This window comes from Pleurodeles waltl, chromosome 7 (genome assembly GCF_031143425.1).
Source record: "Pleurodeles waltl isolate 20211129_DDA chromosome 7, aPleWal1.hap1.20221129, whole genome shotgun sequence".
NCBI classification, from domain to species: domain Eukaryota; kingdom Metazoa; phylum Chordata; class Amphibia; order Caudata; family Salamandridae; genus Pleurodeles; species Pleurodeles waltl.
Genome location: NC_090446.1, coordinates 53,353,774 through 53,373,771, shown reverse-complemented (window position 1 = coordinate 53,373,771; position 19,998 = coordinate 53,353,774). Strand labels below are relative to the sequence as shown.

General features: G+C 49.1%; 1 protein-coding gene across 1 annotated transcript in view; it reads left to right on the top strand.

Moving 5' to 3' along the window:
- The first annotated feature begins 6,269 nt into the window (after nt 1–6,269).
- The window catches only part of LOC138246797 (killer cell lectin-like receptor subfamily B member 1B allele A), a 204,395-nt gene continuing 190,666 nt past the window's right edge, over nt 6,270–19,998 (top strand). The window contains exon 1 of the mRNA XM_069201559.1: nt 6,270–6,308. The gene's annotated coding sequence lies outside the window, so the exon portion shown is untranslated. The remainder of the gene's footprint in view (nt 6,309–19,998) is intronic.

Genomic DNA, 19,998 nt, shown 5'->3' with positions numbered 1-19,998 from the left:
AGCTTTTCCCTTCCCTTTTCAGTGCTGTTTGACCCACTGCGTGACTTCTGATTGTTTAGCCCATGGACAAAAGCGTATTGACATTGGTATGTTGTCATCACAAATTGTCTGACCATCATTGTACAGTATTGTGTGAAACATTTGTAAATAATACAGGCTGACTCCTGAATGTTTTAAGTGCAATGAGTGTTTATTTGTAGTGCTAGATTTTGGTGCATGATATTAATACGGTGATGGGAGGGGGTAGAGTAATGTCCATGGCAGAGTCCAGTTCTCAGTTTCACAGGTGCCTTGTCCATAGGCCTGTGGAAGGATGGAGCAGGGGCAGTTCAAGGTTGGATAGGGTGACAATGTGGGACAGTGGGATGACATCAGGGGGTATCCTTTGCTGGCGGGGGTCTTGGCATCCTACTCTGTCTTCCTGTGAGATCTCAGGTTCCGCTTGCGGGGTGGTTATTCTTCAGCAGGAGGTGGGGTTCTGGTGGCCTGTCGTTGTGTGGGGGCCTCCTGTCCACTGGCGCCGGCGGAGGTGGTGGGCTGTTCCAGGTCCTGGCTAGTGACAGGGGCCCTTTGGGGTGCCACATGGTCCCGCAATGTGGTTTCTATCCGGTTTAAGACCTGGACTATGCTCCCCATAGCGGTACCGATGGTCGTGAGTTCATTGCTGAACCCCATGTAGCGTTCCTCCTGCTGTGCCTGGATCTCGCTGAACCTGGCCAGTACCGTCACCATCGTCTCTTGGGAGTGGTGGTATGCTCCCATGATGGTGGTGAGGGCCTCTTGGAGAGTGGGTTCCCTGGGCCTCTCCTCCCCCCCCTGTCGCACAGCAGCCCTCCCAGTTGCCCTGTTTCCCCGGGCCTCTGTCCCCTGTACGGTGTGCCCACTACCACTGCCCCCAGGTCCCTGTTGTTGTTGGGGTGGTGGGTCAACCTGGGTGCCCTGTAGTGGTGGACACACCACTGATTGACGCGTCCTGGAGACAGAGGCATGGGCCCGCTGGGTGGGAGCTGTACTGGTATTCCCAGAGGGGGTTGGGTCTGCTGTGGCCTGTGTCTGTGTGTGGGGAACCGACTGTCCAGAGGTCCCCGATGGTCCGGGCTGGTCGTCAGGGTCGAGGTCGACAGAGCTGGTGTCCTCACTGGGTGGCTGTTCTGGGGGTGGGATGGACAGATCTGGACCCTCCGTGGCGGTGTGTTGGCGTTCGGGCCCTGCAGGGGTAACAGAGTATTGTTATAGTTTTTGTGTGTGCCATGGCGTGCATTTTGTGTGTGCCCTTGTACCCCAGTGCTGGCATTCCCTTGTGGGAGGGGTTGTGAGGGTGGTTGGGGGGGGGGGTGGATGGGTCTGTGCAGTGGTCATGCATTGGTGATGGCTGTCTATGGTTTGTGTTGGCATTCAGGGGTTGGTGTTGTTTAGGGTGGGTTGTGCTGGTGGGACAATGGCAGGGAGGATGTGTGCTGGGGGGTTTGAGATTGGGGGTGAGGGTGGGGTTGTGGGTTGGCATGCTGGTGATTGGGGGGGGGGTTAAGTAGTTGAGATTCGACTTACCAGAGTCCATTCCTCCGTGTACTCCAGCGAGGCCGTCAGGATGCAGGATGTTTACTACCTCTTGCTCCCATTCTGTAAATTGGGGTGGAGTGGGTGGGGGTCCGCCGCCAGTCTTCTGCACAGCGATGTTGTGTCGCGACACCATGGAGCGCACCTTCCCCCGTAGGTCGTTCCATCGCTTTCTGATGTCGTCCCGATTTCTGGGATGCTGTCCCACAGCGTTGACCCTGTCTACAATCCTTTGCCATAGCTCAGCCTTCCTTGCTATCGTGGTGTGCTGCACCTGTGTGCCGAAGAGCTGGGGCTCTACCCTGATTATTTCCTCCACCATGACCCTGAGTTCTTGGTCCGAGAACCTGGGGTGTCTTTGGGGTGCCATGGGGTGGTGTGGATGAGGTGTGGGGTGGTGTTTGTGGTGATGTGCGTGGTGATGTGTGCGTAGATGTGGTGTGGGTGATGATGTTGGGTTCCTGTGTGTGTTGTGCTTAGCGTTCCCTGTGCTCTCTCTCAGTCTCTCTGGCCTTCTCTCAGTAATTGTGGTCGTAAGTGTTTGTGGGTGATGTGGGTGTGTGTTTTATATTGTAATGGGTGTGTGGGAGTGTTGTTTGTATGTGTATCAGGTGTGTGTAATTCAAATTGTCCAATGTGGCTGTGTTTTGTAAGGGTGTGTGTATTTTGACCGCGGCGGTGTGTACCGCCAATGGAATACCGCGGTTGAATGACCGCTGCGTGGATTTGTGGGTCAGAATGGCATGGGCGTGTTTGTGTTGGCGTGGCGGTGGAGGTTTGGTCTTCTCCAGTTTTTCGCTGCCCGCTGCTGTGGCAGCCTTCCGTGGATGTCGGGTTTTTGGCGGCTTAACAGTTGGAGGTCAGAATGACCGTGGCGGTTTACCGCGGCTGCGGCGGTAGAATGGCGGTCTTCTGACCGGCGGTAAGCGGATTTTACCGCCGAGGTCAGAATCACCCCCATAGTGTTTTGGTACATTCACAGATTTCCCAATTCAGGTAAATGTTGAAATGCATTGAATTCCATGGGAGTTGTGTGGGAACACCCATGCAACACACACTGATAGTCTCTCCAGGCCAGAGTAAGGCAACAGAACGATTTGCGCTGTTTTGCCTCATTGGCTCATTCCAGATTAATATTAATGAAGCTACTCGAGGGGGACACAATGTGGTCTTGCATGACTTCATAAATCATATTTTGGGTGTGTGTCGGACATGTACCACATTGTGTGGTGCAAACACAATGCAAAATGCCTAATAAAAAAGATTATGCGGGTCATTCCGACCCTGGCGGTCGGTGGCCGCCAGGGCCACCGACCACGGGAGCACCGCCAACAGGCTGGCGGTGCTCCTACGAGCATTCTGACCGCGGCGGTTTAGCCGCGGTCAGACGCGGAAAGCCAGCGGTCTCCCGCTGACTTTCCGCCGCTCGTAGGAATCCTCCATGGCTGCGGAGCGCGCTCCGCAGCCATGGAGGATTCCGACTCCCCCTCCCGCCATCCAGTTCCTGGCGGTTCTCCCGCCGGGAACCGGATGGCGGGAGGGGGAGTGGCGGGGCCCCTGGGGGCCCCTGCCGTGCCCATGCCTATGGCATGGGCACGGCAGGGGCCCCCGTAAGAGGGCCCCTAAAAGTATTTCAGTGTCTGCAAAGCAGACACTGAAATACGCGACGGGTGCAACTGCACCCGTCGCACCTTCCCACTCCGCCGGCTCTATTACGAGCCGGCGTCATCGTGGGAAGGGAGTTTTCCCCTGGGCTGGCGGGCGGTCTTGCGAAGACCGCCCGCCAGCCCAGGGGAAAACTCGGAATACCCTCCGCGGTCTTTCGACCGCGGAGCGGTATTTCGGAGGGGGGAAGTCTGGCGGGCGGCCTCCGCCGCCCGTCAGACTCAGAATTAGGGCCTATGTCTACTTCCTGGGTTGTCACAATTACTCAAACTGTATATTTTCCATACAATCAAATGTTTCTACTACAATTTCTGTTAAAAAAAATTAATACTCTGTTTACTTCTTGTTGGTCATGCTCATTTTCTCCTAGTCCTTTTACACGTATGATCTTGGAGAGTAGTTTAATTCAGACATTTTCAGACACTGGTTTGAGAGAAGATTATTGCTGTACTTGAAACCAAGGCTCCCATATTTTTGCAAATTTTTGATTGAGGCATAGCTGATGATATTAGACAACACTAAGCATTATTAAAATTAGAAAAGGCATGGGTAACATATACATGAAAAGAACCCAAGATGTCAAGATACAATTTTTTAATAAAGCAAAGAATTTTTGTAAGAAGTCAAGAATTTGGGACAAATGTGGGGGGATTCTGGCTCTCTTGTCAATGACTGATAGCAGACACACCCATAGCTGTAATTTCACTCAACGTATTGAAGGCTATATAAGGTAAAAAAGCGTTTATAGGTAAAGATGACATATTCTTTTGTAAGTTGAGAGATGTTTTACTTTATAAGGCGTATAAAAGCTACCACAAAGCTCTAGAAAACGTAGCACTATTGAAAGGTAAATCAACAGAATGTGAGCGGTGAGACGTCTTTACCTTTATCTCCCAATCATCAGACCTCTTAGTTGTGAATCATCATATTGAAGGTATCAGTGGTTCAGGGAACTTGGCCCTCATGGGCTAATTTTGTTCAATGAATACCGTACAGAGTCACTATGTCAAGGAATTTCTTTTGGGATGTCACAGTAGCTGGAGCTTTTACTATCACTTCAGTGAGACCACTGTTTGAAGAAATCATAAGGATTTACTAGGATCTTCATTCAACTGGACAGAGAGGCAAGATATTTAGGATTCAAAATAGTATCATCACCTCACACATTTTACCGGGGAGCCCTTCCTGAATTAAACTGAAATGTTTTATTAGGGGTGGGCAGAACTCTCAAAGTTTCACTCCGCAAAATTCCACAGAGCCACATAAAAACTCAGTGAGATTCTGCAACTTCTTACAATGGGTGGAAAATATGAATATCCCGCTGCACGCACTGCAATTTAGCACAAGTAGCATGAGCAGCACTAGAAAATCAGCGCAAACAGCAGCATGCGGTGTGCAAGAGTGCACTACCATTCGAGTTGATTTTGCTTCCTCTCAAATACAAGATTCACTCGAGCAGCAGCAAATCTTTTCGAGCAGCAGCAAATCTATTTGAGCAGCAGCCCTCTGACTGCGACCACTCACGACGCCTGCCACCATCCGCATTAGAAAATGGAGCTTGGGGATGCGAAATCTCTCTTGTGTTGCTTTTCTGGAGCATTGCATGAAACATTCTGCCATGTGGCGATTGCCAGAATTTGTCCGGAGCTCTGGGTTACAGGCGTAACACGAAGTCACCAAATTTCACCAATTCTGCAGGTGGAATGTTTCCTCTCCACATTTTATGAGGGAACTTGCCAAGCAAGATTAATTTTCACAAAGGAATTCCATGCACAGGAGAGCACAGTTTCTTCTCAGCCCTTGTGAAATGTTTTCCTTTGCATTTGTCTCAGTGACTACTGCTGTGACCTTCTTGTCGCGAATCCCAGCGAGGTCAACTGTGCTGTTTATCCTTCTGAGGTGAGTCACTTGAGTGTCATTAAGTTGGGTATCAATACGAAAAGAAGTAAAGAATTAAATGGGCAACTTAAATAAAAACAAATTAAAGTTATTGTGATGCATATAAAGTGTTGCGTTACTCAGTAAATAAAAAGCTGGGATATTCCTAGGAGACTCAGCACCCTCACTGATTAGAGCTGCTACAGAGATGGAGTTATAACTGACCCTCACTAGAATAGTCTGAAGGGACCAGGCTCTCCCACGTTCACCTGCAACATTATTCCAATGCATTAAAGGAATAACTCCCTCGTAAAATGAAATGTAAAAATACCTGTGTGTTTAAATGCATTTGGGATGGTAGCATCCTAGAGGATGCCTGGCATCGGTGAACACGCAGAAGCAGCTACCAGAGGAGGAAAGGGGGGGCCAGCGATCAGCATGAGTAGTAAATTGTGCCCCTTGGGCTCCAAGAGGCAGGCACCGTCACTGGGGTGCGAACTGAGGCTTCACGAGTATTTTACTAATAAGGTTCTGTTTTTCTTAGAGATTTTTTCACATTGTGCAGCATGTAATCCTCACCACTCACGAAACCATCAATAGCAGCAAATCACCCCTATATTTAGCGCCCCTACTCTGTGGCTATACCATCCATCATACAGATGCACTCACATCTGGTTAATGTAGTTTACATCTCCCTACATTTGTCAGGTGGTCACCGAGAAATGTACAGTGTGTGAGAGGAATCGGCCGGTGTAACACTGAATATTACAGATTGTAATTAGAAGGTAAACTCTCAGTAGGAGTTAGGCTGTCTGACGCACCTCTGCAGCGGCGTTAAGCGCCTAAAGAAAATTATAAATAAATAACTACTTACAGCGCCTGCTTGCTGCTCTCCTCTCATTGGCGCGCGAGGCACTCCCAGGAATCCTGATATCTGCATACACAACATCCCCCGCCATGTGAAGTGCTGGGAAGGACGAGCTCTCGGGGTCCTGCGGTGCACAAGTCTCAGCTCCTGGAGTCACAGAGGCGAAGTGTGTAGCGCCTCTAAGAAGCGGAAGTGTGGCAGCTCTATGTGACTAGGTGTGAATGACGCCACTTACGCAGATTCCTCAGACACATTCCACTCCCTCAGCGAACCCACTCAAATTGTCTGACCTTTAAGTGATGTCATTTGGAGGTGCGTGGAGCGAAAACGTAGTATCAGGGTAAATATTATTTTTTTATTTTATTTTATAAATGATTCCTCGTGCAGAATCGGATCACTCTACAGATTAACCCACAGGCAAACGATTAAAGAAGCCGTGCTTAAATTCAAACTAAGTGAGATTTGATGTGGCCCTAATTAGTCTGTACACATTTGGACGACTCTTTAAACTTTGGAGAGTTTTAATTTCCTTTTGAAAACCAGAAGATTTGAAGTGAAATGTTATTGTGAGGCGCATGCCCAGGACCAGACCCCCTGTGCCTGGTCCTGTTCATCCCTGGTTGTACCCGAGGACATTCAGACAGATCATCAAACAGGTTCTTTAAAAGGCAGTTCCCTGAGGAGCTGTTGTTGGGTTCCGTGATAGACTGAAGTGACTTCAGTGATGCGTCTCCTCACCAGCTGCTCTAAGTAGCTGTCATGAATGAGAAGCTGAACTGCCGAGTTCCGTGCCCTGTGAGTGAGATAGAAGTATACTTTTCTAAGCAGAAACCTACACTGTACTGCAGTAGTTTAACTCTGACATCATGATGCTTTCACTATGACACAGCTCCTAATGTTACAGCTGGTTCTAAGTTGCCGGCAGTAATCACTGATGTTGGACTTGTAGTGTCTGAAGGTGACAAGAAGGTCCCAATACCCAACGGCCTGGTCCCCAACTGTGTGGTGGAAGATGATACTGACAAGTGTCTTGCTGCATATGAGGGGGTCCTGAGGGTGCACAAGATACCAGAGGAGTACTGGAGGGTTGCATGTGGATGCGTAATCCTACAGTGGGGAGGGACACACTTCCCACACTAGTGGTAGATGACCAGATCAAGTATGTCCCCATTAAAGTCATCTTTGTTTCTAAATTTGGGGTGCCCCCCATGCCCCCAAGCAATACCCCAAGAGGATCAGGGACAGCCACAAAGTTCAAAAACAGTCCTATGTAGATGTCTTAGATTCCTATAATAAAGCACTGAATGACTGGGTGATGGGCAGAAAAGTTAATGATCATGATGAGCTGCACAGCCTGATTCTGAGGGAGCACACACTCAAGATTTATTTTACAGCGCTGCACCAGCTTCTAGTGGCTAGCAGGCTGACTGATCCCAGGAAGCTTGCTGAACAGGTGGACTTCTGGTACAGGACCAGAGTGTTCAAGAAGTTACCTGGGAGTGACCCCAAGAAGGGTGGTTTAGGTTTAGGTTCCCTCCTGCAGAGTGTGGGGGAGGTTAAAGATGATCCAGACGCGTCCCAGTGTAAGGCGGGCGAAGGGTTTCCAAGCCTTTCTGAGAAACCAGTGGTTCTGGTGGCCCCGGACACCCGATTTTAAACCTGCCGCTTTGAGTGCTCCTGTTTAGGACACAAGTAGGGGGACTCTGTTTGTCCTAAGAAAACACCCACTGGCTGGATCTTTACAGTCATGGCAAATATGGCCTTAGCAGTAAATAGTTCACAAGGTCAGCAGGTAGATCATACCCTAATCTCCTATAATTGGGAGATAGACTCAGAGTAGACTTGGGAGTCCTGACGGTTGGGGTCCTCACATCCATCCCTTCAAGGCGAATGGGCTCCCAGTCACTGCTCTGAGGGACACTGAACCAGACGAAACATGGCGGTGGAAAGACTGGTTTGCCAGAGTAGTACAGCAGCCAAGTGTGTAGCATAACACAGGCCCAGAGGCAGGTTCTTGCCCTGGTGTCCCTGGAATGGGGTGGGGAGGTGACCCAGAGAAGGGTCACATAGTTAGTTCCCCGTTGCCCATAGACTGTTTACTGGGGAATGAGTTGCCCCTGGTGTCAGGGAAGCTGGGAGGGTGAGCTACCCAGAGTTCCCTGAAAGCTCACACATCCAGACTTGCTATTCCCAAATGGAGGGAATAGAAGCCTAGATGGAGTCGCTGGGGTAGGAAAGACTCAGCACTGACCATTGCTCAGTCATAGGATGCACAGCCTGAGCTGAGTGGATAGTCTCTGACTACCACCACTCAACCAGTAGGGAAGGGAGTGGATAAAGGGTTCCTAACACAAGGGGTTGTTGCCTCCCTCGTTAAGAAACCACGGAGGCTAGAGAACCCTGGATGGCCTGGTTTTTGACACTGACAGCTGTTAGTGGTCTCTCTTGGTTTCTGACTTTACTGGCCAAATTTTCTTTGGGTTTGGGACAGAATTGTGACCCAAGGGATGGAGTGTGCCACATCACTTTGTTGACCAAAGTGGTACTGTCTGCCTACTGGGATTCATCTGTGAGTTAAGGCTAAGTGCAGCACGTATGGGGTCCACAGGTGAGGAGAAGTGCAGACAGAGGGTTCCAAACTGAAATCAGAAGGGCGTGGAACTGACAAGTGCTTCTGCAGTAGAGGGCCATATTCCACATTCTTACAATTGAATAGTCTGTGGCCTGCCTCCACACAAAGGGCTGCGTACCCCATGTAGTTAGTCTAGAGCTAGGGCAGGGGTAGCAGGAAACCTGTACAATACACATATGAACCTCTGGATACTTTGCCAAGAAGAAGAACCACTGTGCTGCTGAAAGGACTGCTACCTTGCTGGACTGCTGCTCTGAAGGTCTGAAGGACTGCTATCCTGCTTTACTGATCTGATGCCTACTGTCCATTTGCCTTGGTGGGAAGGACTGGACCTTAACTGATAGATTTTGTACATATAGGCCCTGCTTAAGTTGATTATTAGCTGTTTTGCTTTGGGGAGGAGACAGCAGGTCAAGGAGAACGCAAGGTTCACCTCCTTTCCCAAAGTGGATGAAGAGACCAAAAGACACTTGTGAAGAGTGGCCTTGCAAGTCTGCAGAGTCCCCAGTGGTGGCGAGTGGTAACAGCATTCATGGGGGTCCGAAGTGCTAGTAATCCACCTATGTGTGGTGGTGCTCAGTGGAGGTTGTAAGAAGTGGCTCTGCCGCTGTAGTTGTCCTGCAGAGAGGGACATTGTTAAATGTGGTGAAATCAGCCTGCATTAAACAAGCAAAACAACTATGAAACTAACCCCCTAAGCACATATTAAACTATAATCACTCCCCGAAACAAATCCATTAATCATAAATTGACAAATGTAATCTATATATTGTAATAAAATAAGTAGATCCACAGCAAAAATCACTCTTCCTCGTGGATGTTCTTATGGAAAGGTCAACATCCCTCATTGGCAAATCCTTGCTTCTTTTACTAGACTCTGGAGAAATGGAGTCCTTTGGTATACTCTGTTCAAATTGAATTTGGGCTGCTGAGCAAAATAAAGAAAGAATGTAAACCATAATCTGAGCCTCCAATTCTAACATAGAATCAGTCATTGTGTTAGTTCTATATGACTGTCAGCCCATGTCTCAAACAAAAGAACTAAATGGATTCCCTTAAAGTTAGCCCCGCCAACTTTAGAATTGATTATACTTATATTCTCCTAAAACTCTGAGTATAATCACCCTCCAGCACATCCCATACTCAAGGGCCCAGTTCTAAATAAGAGACTCTGCTCTCTACTCAATCTACATATTTTGCTTCAAATGATTCTCCTGCATTGTCCTATGTTTTATTTAACAGAACCTCTGTTTATAATTGAGGTAGAGAACATTTCTAACATTAACTCATGGCATACAGCACTCTATTCTCCATACATGGGCCGCACCAACAATACCATTCTCATCCACACGCTCAAGCCCTTGCAGGCCTCCTGGTGTGAGGTAATAGTGCTTCAAGGTCACACTAGTGGCAGAAATGTGCTTTATGAATGAGAGTGGGAGTATCTTTGGAATTTGTGTCATTCACTGGAGACAGCACAGCAATGGTAATTTAAGTGATTTAAGCTCACTGATAATTATATCTAAGCTCAAAGTGGATTCTCTGGTAGAACAGGTGCTTTCTTACCATTTTTGTATAAGAGAGACAGTTCTAGTTTCTAGTACCTCAGAGCCCTAAAAATCCTGGTCCATCATTGCTTGTTGCTGACATTACAACAATAGCTGGGTGGTAGACAGTACATGCACAAGGAGCCTTGATTTGTAAGTGCTACCTTTCCATGCAAACTAAATACATGTACTATTCTGAGTTTATGAGGAGAAATGGATATCAAGAATACAAACAAAAATAGGCCTGCCTAAAAACAAGCTTAGCAGAACGGACAGTAAAATAAAGATTTTAAAGACCATGGTGCCTGTGAAACTAATTGAAAATCCTTACAATCATCAAATAATAGGGTTTACAAAATGTAAGAGTTATACTGGATGCTCGCCAGTGGACAGTGGGCCAGATTTACAATGTTTTGGCACAGGGCAGTGAAACAAGCCTTCTTGTTGTGCTGCCCTGCCCTGTGTCAAAACAAAAGGGCAGTAATGTGCTATATCTATGAGATAAAGCATATTCCTGTCCATTTCCCCTGCGCAGTCACACAACTTGCTGTCGTGCATTAATGCTGACACCCTTGCACCATGGTGCAAGGGTACCTGCGTTGCAGGGATGATTGTTTTTTGTGCAGATAGAGGCACCCTCTTGCACAAAAACAAACCCAAGAGGTGTTTTGCTCGTTCTATGTGTGTTGCACAATGCAGCACACATAGAAAGAGGAAAAAACGGGGAGAAATACAAATAATTCTCCCCATTGCGTCACTTCTAACCACCCCTGGAGTGGCGCAAGGTTTAGAGTCATTTTCCCAGGTTTAAAAAACCTTGTAAATCTGGTAATGCGTCAAAATCCATTGGTTTTGCTTGGGAACACCCATGGAAAGCCTCCCTAATGCAAAGTAAGGCAATGCAGTGACTTGCTCTGCGGTGCCTTACTCCCTATCTACAAGGCCACCTAGAGCCGCTCAAAGTGACTGTTCGTGGCTCTGTAGATATGGGTCGGCAGCCTGCGTTGCCAATGTATAAAAAAAAGTGATGCATCGGTGGTGCAGGCCGCTTGTAAATCTGGGCCAGAGTTAATAGCAAATGAAGATTAAAAAAAATGGGGAGGATACAAACCTGCACAAAGAAGGCATATTTGCAGCTGATTTAGAATATAAGCACAGAACAAGATCATTGAAGGGGTGAAGGTCCCTGGTGCACAATTTATGAACCAAGCGACACTAATTTCAGTGGGGATGGTATGCTTTCCTAATGCTATTTGTACATTTCTGTCCAGCTGAGTTCTAGGGTAATCAATCAATCAGTGATTTATTAAGTGGGGCTAATCACCTGTAGGTGATCCACAACTCACACCACACAACACCCATGTCTCCACAAAGGCACCCCTGTTTCACAGATGAGGAGTTGCAGATCATGGTGGAGGAAATAGTCAGAGTAGAGACACAGCTGTTTGAAACATAGGTACAGCAAATCTCCATTGCAAGGAAGATGGAGCTATGGCGGAGAATTGTGGACTGGGTGAACGCCATGGGACAGCATCCAAGAACAAGTGATGACATCAGGAATAGGTGGAACTACCTATGGGGAAGGGTCGTTCTATGGCAGCAAGGCACCAGCTCGCCATCCAGAGAACTGGCAGTAGATCCCAATCTCCTCCCCCACAGCTGACAGCATGGGAGGAGCAAGTCTTTGCAATACTGCATCCTGAGGGACTCACTGGAATAGCCGGAGGAATGGACACTGGTGAGTCAATATTTACCATCTATCACCCCCCCATACCTGCATGCCATCTCACCCCCTCACCCTGACTCCTATCACTCCACTCCATCCCACACAGTGCACCTACACAGATGACTAACCCCAGTGCCAAGCCCTGAATGCCATACCCACTTCATGTACAGCCCTCCCAGCCCTGCATGCACACCCACCACCTATGCATGCACAGCATGGGAAATAATCATCCAACAATATATCACCATACACAAACAAAGGTGGCAGGGCAATAGCAACAATATAGGGGAAGCTAGCAATGTAGAATGTCACAGACATGAAGCATAATACATGACTTACATCTCCACAAGTGCCCAGCCAATCCCAGTGGCAAGGAGATGCCACAGCTATCCAGTCCCCCAACAGAAGATGCCCCCAGTGATGACAGTAACTCTGGACGTATGTATCAACTTCCTGGCACATCAGGGACCACTGGTCAGTCGGCCACCCCAGCTCAGACCCAGTCCACCACAGAGCCTGCTCCCTCAGTATCCAACACCACAGCACCCACCCAACGTCCTCACACCTCTGTCCCCAGGACACATCAATCAGCAGTGTGCCCACCTGTACAGGGATCCCAGTCCACACCTCACAGCCAAGACAATCAGGGTCCTAGAGTCAGTAGCAGTGGGCACACCGTTCAGGGGACACAGGCACTGGGGGACAGGGATACTGGGAGGACAGCCGTGCGACAGGGTGAGGACAGACTCAGGGAACCAACTGTCCTGGAGGCACTCACTAATGTCTTGGGGCTTACCAACAATCCCAGGACAAGATGGGCCAGATTCTTGACATAATGTAGGAGAACAAACGGCTGCAGGCGGTACACCATCAGGAGATCAGGAAAGATTTACAGGCCCTCAACACCACCATTGTCTCCATAGCAGGGGGGCTGGCTGATATGGCCAACATAATGAGACTGTCCATCAAACCAGCAGGCCCCTTCCACAAGCCAGTCAACTGAACAGCCTTCCACATCTGCTGCAGCTAGTGGACAGGAGGCTCTGCCACAGGACCCACAGGCCACCAGCATTCCACCCCTGCAGAAGGTGAACCACCCCGCATACGTTCCCTGCTACCCAGACAGACGCCAGAGACACTTGCCAAGACCAAGACCACCACCAGGAAATGAGACCCTCCTGAATGTCCCCCTTGTGTCCCACTCTGTCACCTTGTCCACTTTGAACTGCCTTTTCTCCCCTTCCTATGCCCCTTGGACACTGAACCTGTGCTACAAACAGACTGGACCAATACCCTGGACTTACCTCTACCATCACCCCATTCTATTGCACTAGTCCGTCTATAAATATCACTACAATAAACACCATTGAGCACAACTTGAGTGATAGTGCTTTATTTGACAAACATGTGCAATTATGGTAACAGTTACATCTTGTGCAAATAATGATGTGTAGCTGTCTGTAGTCATCACATCAGTACACAGTTGTTATAAAACCAACATCTGCAAAATAAGAAGGCATAGGTGACAGTCAGTTGAGATGCAAAGGAAATTACTGCCATCCTTCTACAGCCACACTGAAAAGATAAATCAGAGGAATGGTCAGTTCCACTGTGTCACCTGTGTGTCATTGGAAGTACTGCCATATAGCTGATGTCCTGTTGTCCACATCCTCCTCATCCTCACTGTCCTCAGGGTCCACTGTTGCCACGGGGGCATTTCCAATCTCCTCCTCCTGCAGATAAGGCATATGTCGTCTGAGGGCCAGGTTGTTCAACATGCACCATGCTACACCTATCTGGGAAACCTTTTCAGGGGAGTAGCAGAGGGATCCACCTGCCTGATGGAGGCATCTGAGCCTGGCCTTCAGAAGGCTGAAGGTACGTTCTGTGATCCGCCTGGTTCGCCCTTGAGCATCATTATACCGATTCTCAGCCCCTGTCCTGGCATTCCTCACAGGGGTCAGGAGCCACAATAGGTTTGGGTAGCAAGAGTCGCCTGCAAGAATTGTGAGACAAACATTAGCCTTACACAATGGTATGGGGAGTGGCTCCTGAAGTCATACACTGACATACATTGGATGGGGACTCTGGCTTACCTTTTAGCCACGCCCTGTGCCTCTGTAGTTGTGCCATCACATTTGGGATGCTGCTATTCCTCAGGACGAAGGAGTCATGCACCAACCCAGGATACTTGGCAATGGCGTGGGAGATGTACTGGTCCTTCAGGCACACCATTTGCACATTGAGTGAGTGGAAACTCCTCTGATTCCTGAACAACTGTTCATTGTGCCGGTGGGGGGACAAATGCAATATGTGTTCCGTCAATCACCCAAATAATATTTGGAATATGTCCCATCGCATAGAATCCAGCCTTCACAGTGGCCAAATCTTCAACTTGGGGGAAAGCGATGTAGCTGCACATGTGTTTGACCAAGGCAGACAAAACCCTTGCCAGCACGATTGAGAACAATGGCTGTGACATTTCTGCTGCCAACCCCACCGTCACTTGGAACGAACCAGTTGCCAGGAAATAAAGCACTGATAGAACTTGCACACAAGGGGGATCCCAGAGGGATGACGGATAGCTGATATCAGATCAGGCTCCAATTCAGTACACAGCTCTGTAATTGTGGCCCTGTCCAGTTTTAGGTGAATATTATGTGCTTGTCCTCCAGTGTAGCCAAGTCCACAAGGGGTTTGTACACAGGGTCTTGTCTCCTCCTCCTATTCCTCCACAGTGCTAGGTATCTAAGGGACACAAGATTGAGTAGGGTGTCACTGAACAATGGAATCTCCACCTCAGTGTGCATAGAGCATGTATGTAATCGGTCAATGTGAATGGTAATGTATGTGCAATTTACAGCAATGTTGTCCACCACCACAAAATGGCGACCACCTGTCCTGTAAGTATGGACATGTGGAAGTGATGCAACTCCACCGGCGTTGGGCATCATGGTGGAAGGCGTTCTTGCACCGCCATGCTATTCCTCATTGGCTAAAATGGGGCTCTATGGAGTACAGTGTCCAATAGGGATCTCCGGTGGCGGTGATGGTGTACACCGCCACAGACGTGACCGCCATTTTCTGTCTAAAACCTGCCATGGCCAATTTGACAGGGCAAAGGGCCCCTGCCTTCACTTCAGAGGAGTTCGAGCTCCTGGTGGATGGGGTCCTACCCCTGTATGGACAGCTGTATGGGCTTCCAGACCAACAGGTGAGTACACCATGGGCACGATGCATGTGACAAGGTTGCATGGAGATGTGTGTGCTAGAAGTGTGTCATTTGGGTTAGGGGCATGTCTGGTGGTAGTGTACATGCAGTGCTCCGGGTGATGTATGTGCCAGTGAAGTAGGGAAATGGAATTGGTGGGCCGTATGTGTGACAGGCTGGATTGCATGGTTAATGCAGTCCTCCTGTCTGTTTTACCTCTGCCGGTCAGCACCCATCAGAAGAAGGGATTGTGGCCTGCCATTGCCAAGGACGTGCAGACCCAGGGGGTCATAGCAGGCGGAGCACCCACTGTAGGAAAAGGTGGGAGGACCTGAGATGCTGGGCCCGGAAGACCGCAGAGGGCCAGCTGGGAATGGCCTCCCAGCGACAGTGGGGTGCCCGTCAGAACCTGACCCCCGATGGCCTGCATACTGGTAGTGGCGTACCCAGAGCTGGATAGGTGCTTGAGGGTAGCACAGCAGCCATAAGGGGGTTAGTACAGTGAGCGTGACAACCATTTTTTTTGGTTGGCATGGGATCCTAGTGGTGGGTTTCAGTTAGTGGGTGCCCCTTAATGCCAGCTCAGCCATTGCTGCATGATCCAGCTCAAGGAAAATGGGTGTATAGCAAAATCTAGTAACCTCGCTAGGTTGCATTCTATGTCAGACAGGGCTTACTGGGTCCCAGGAGAGGTGCAGTTGGCAGTGGTTGGCTCTCATTTTGCTGTGGCACCTAGCCAATGGAATGCCAGTGCGATGCATAGCACTCATTCCTGATCCCTGTGTGTGATGGAAATGTGTATGCCAACTGTGATGTTGGTGCTGTAATTGACCCAGTGCTCCCTTTTTTTCTCTCCGTCCCCTGTTTTCGTCTGTCATCCTGTCCATGTGTGCATTAGCATCATCTGGCGGAGAAGCAGGGGCACCGGCGACTGAGGGAGCTGCATTCCATAGGACCCAGGAGGCAGAGTCCACCGATACTGAGGGGGCCAGTGGGACGGAGGGCAAGGGGAGCACCACAGCGGAGACAGGAGGTGACAACACTGACTCGGATTCCTCCTCCGATGGAAGCTCCCGGGTGGTGGTGAGCACCTCTGGAACCACCCCAGCTACAGGTACAGCCGCCGCCCCCATTACCAGCACCGCCCTCACAGTAGCCCCCCACCGAATTGCCTGTGCCCACTCACCCAGGAGGGTGGGCATCTCCTTTGCCCCAGGCACCTCAGGCCCTGCCCCAGTGAGCCCTGCTGCCCTCTGTGAGGAGGCTATTGACCTCCTGAGATCCATCTCTGTAGGGCAGTCAACCATTGTGAATGCCATCCAGGGGCCAGCATCCCAGATGCAGCAATGCAATGCATACCTGGAGGGCATCCACAGTGGGTTGGTGGCCCTACAGAGATCGTTTCAGGCCCTGGCCTCCTTTCTGATGGCATCCATTGTCCCTGTTCCTACTGCCCCCCCCTCCAACTACCACTTACCAGTCCCAGTCTCCTCAACCCCAACCCATCACAGGCACAGATACAGACAAGAATGTACACAAAACATCACACAAGAGTAGCACAGTCAAACACAGGCAGCACACTTCAGGCCACAAGCACTCACACAAACAAAAGACAGTTGCACACCCAAACACATCCACTACCTCCACTGTCTTTCCCTCCTCCTCCTCCCTCACAGTCACATCCGCACTTACAGCTGCATGCACTGCATCAACAGCCAACATCACCACATCAAGCAGCGCACACACCTCACTTGCAGACACCTCCACAACAATCATCCACATGTCACCTTTGTCCCCTCCCACCCTTTCTGCCGCCCCTCCTAAGAGACACAAACGCACGCACTCAAACACCCAACAGCCATCCACCTCACATAGGTCTATGTGAAACATACGATTACTAATTACTTACTGCACCCTGCCAAGTTTATCACCAAAACTCTGTCTATGCACCTGCACACAAGTCCAGCAGACGTACACCTCCAACACCCACTTCCTCAACCTCCACTCCTATTCCTCCTCCCACATCCCACCCCAACGTCCCTAAGAAGCTTTTCCTTGCCCAACTTGACCTCATTCCTAAACCTCCACCCCTCCCTCAATGACCCAGCACGGTACTTCAGCCAAATAGTCTGCCACTGCTCTCATCAAATCATCAGCAGCTGGCACAAAGGGGCCCAAGAGTGTGACAGCTGCCACTCCTACTGAGAGCACACCTCTGGCTCAGAAAGGAAGGACTAGGGTGGTAAAAGGCAAAGGACTTGAGATGGGGACAGTGAAGGCAACTCCTGGTCCTGGAGGCAAGGACACAAGTGACATGTCAATGGCCAAGGGGACCCGTCACAAGAGGGGACACATGGATCCCCCTCCACCAACAAAGATTGCCAAGGATCCCCCTTCACCACCAAAGAAAGGGAAGGTTCCCTATCCACCAACAAAGAAAGGTAAGGTACCCACTCCACCAGCAAAGAAAGAGAAGGTTCTCACTCCACCACCAATGAAAGGGAAGGTTTCCACTCCACCACCAATGAAAGGAAAGAGGCCCACTCCACCAGCAGAGGGCAAGGAACCCTCACCTCCAGCAAAGGCACAGCAGCCCTCAACTCCAGCAGAGGCACAGCAGCCCTCACCTCCAGCAGAGGACAAGGAGCCCCCACCTCCAGAAGAGGCACAGGTGCCCTCACCTCCAGTAGAGGGCAAGGCGCCCCCACCTCCAGCACAGGAACAGCAGCCCTCACCTCCAGCAGAGGACAAGGAGCCCTCACCTCCAGCACAGGCACAACAGTCCTCCCCTCCAGCACAGGCACAGCAGCCCTCATCTCCAGCATAGGCACAGCAGCCTTCATCTCCAGCACAGGCACAGCAGCCCTCACCTCCAGCAAAGGGCAAGGAGCCCCCCCTCCAGAACCAGTAGGCATGTTCCCCACTTCAGAGACTGTGACCTTGCACTCCCTACCAAAAACAATTGGGCATGGGATCCCCCTCCAGAACCAGTATGCAAGTTCCCCACTTCAGAGACTGTGGCCTTGCACTCCCCACCAAAGACAATTGGGCATGGAGCCCCCTCCAGAACCAGTGGGTAAGTTCCCCACTTCAGCTGATGTGCCCCCACCCCTCCTCCCCCTTCCCCCCCATGAGGTGCCTGCCTATTTCCAACATGATGCCCCTGAACAGTGGATTCCAAATTGTGTCAGGAGTCAAGTTGGACATTGGACTGTGCCCTATGGCCATGTGGCCCTTTTGTACTTTGGACTGGCCATTGGCCCATTCTGGACATTGTCGCCTGCCTTTGTATTCAAATGGACAATATGGTGGCTGCTGGCATCAAATTACAGTGCTAGTTGATTCTCATTGTGGTCCTTGTCTTATTTTAACGTGTGTCCTGTGATGTTGGTTTAACTCTCCTGCTGGATCTGTGTATGGTGTGTGTGTGGATGGTGTGGGTTGTGCATGTGTCTGTCACTCTCCTTTTCCTCCCTCCCTTGTCTTCTAGGTGGCTGTACTCACCGTCATCGTCTTCGTCGGCCCTGGTGTTCCGTGAGGGCCATGGAGTAGAAGAGCATCGGGAAGACTTTAAGTTCCGGTTCCATGGTGACGGCAGAGTCCTGTTTGTACTTGGTGGTGAGTCTTTCATTTTCTGTGTTATGTTTCTGCCACACTTTTGATGGCGTTGGTACCGCCCCGGAAATCTTGGCGGTTTACTATGTCATAGTATGGTGGGCGGTACATTGGCTTCCGCCTGGCTGTTGATGGCTGCTGCCGTTGTCAGTGGTGTTAACGCCCTGTTGGTGGTTAGTGTAGTAGATTGGCTGTCTATGGGAGGTATCACCGCCGTGGTCATAATTTGCCGGTAATTGCCGCCAGCCTGTTGGCGGTATTACCACCACTTTAACACTCACGCCAATGTCATAATGACCACCTAAATTATGAAATAGTGTTCATTCTATTTGTGTTTTCATGTTTCGTTCTAAGCATAATTATTTTTCTTTTCTTCTGCTATGAAACTTTGAATGTTAATTTAAGGACTTTTCATTTGTTTATTACCTACTTAATATTGCATCAATTTAAGGTTGTATGCTCATTTATAGCCTGTTCCCTGTATTTTTATCTAACGGGGTGTATTAGAGTTATATATATGTTGGTGCGTGTATGTGTATGTATATATATATATATATGTGTATATATATATATATATATATATATATATATATATATATCAGAAGGTGTGACAGCCTTAAAGTGATCATGTTAGTCCCAACGGAATTCTACAATACAATACACACACACCTTTATTTGGCTGTCAGCCATAAAAGGGAAAAACATAAAAATAATCATCATCATAAGATATTAAATAATTATACAACTATTATAAAAAAGATAAAAAAATAATTACATGAGTGATAAATAGTATTTCTAAAAAAACCTTAAAATACTTCAGTTAACAACAGTCCTAGCACTAAGAAGCGAAATGTTTCTATAGTTCGTGTCCTGCCCAAACATTATCAATATCCCCTGGACTAGATACATCCTAGGCATAATGTATATCCAGAGTCCATTGACTTGCAGGAGAGAGCTCCCATTTGTCATTTCAGGCACCATAAATTTAACTGTAGGAGTTTATCTGGGTTAAAACACCTAGAGCCTCAGGCCCGCCTTGTCTCTGATAAATGAAATTGCTAAAAGAAACCGGCTTATACCAAAAACAACAAATGGAATAGTACTAGATCTCAAGAATCTAGCCGCTTCGTTATAGTTTCTGATTCCTACGTTCCTGCAAATAGGTCGAATCCATTTCCTCCTTAGTTTGTCATAAGCTTTGCAAGTTAAAAGAACATGATCCGCTGTTTCAGAGGTCTCCATATTACACAACCCACATGTCGCCTCGTGTCTTCTCCCACTCTGGGGGCCCCATTTGGA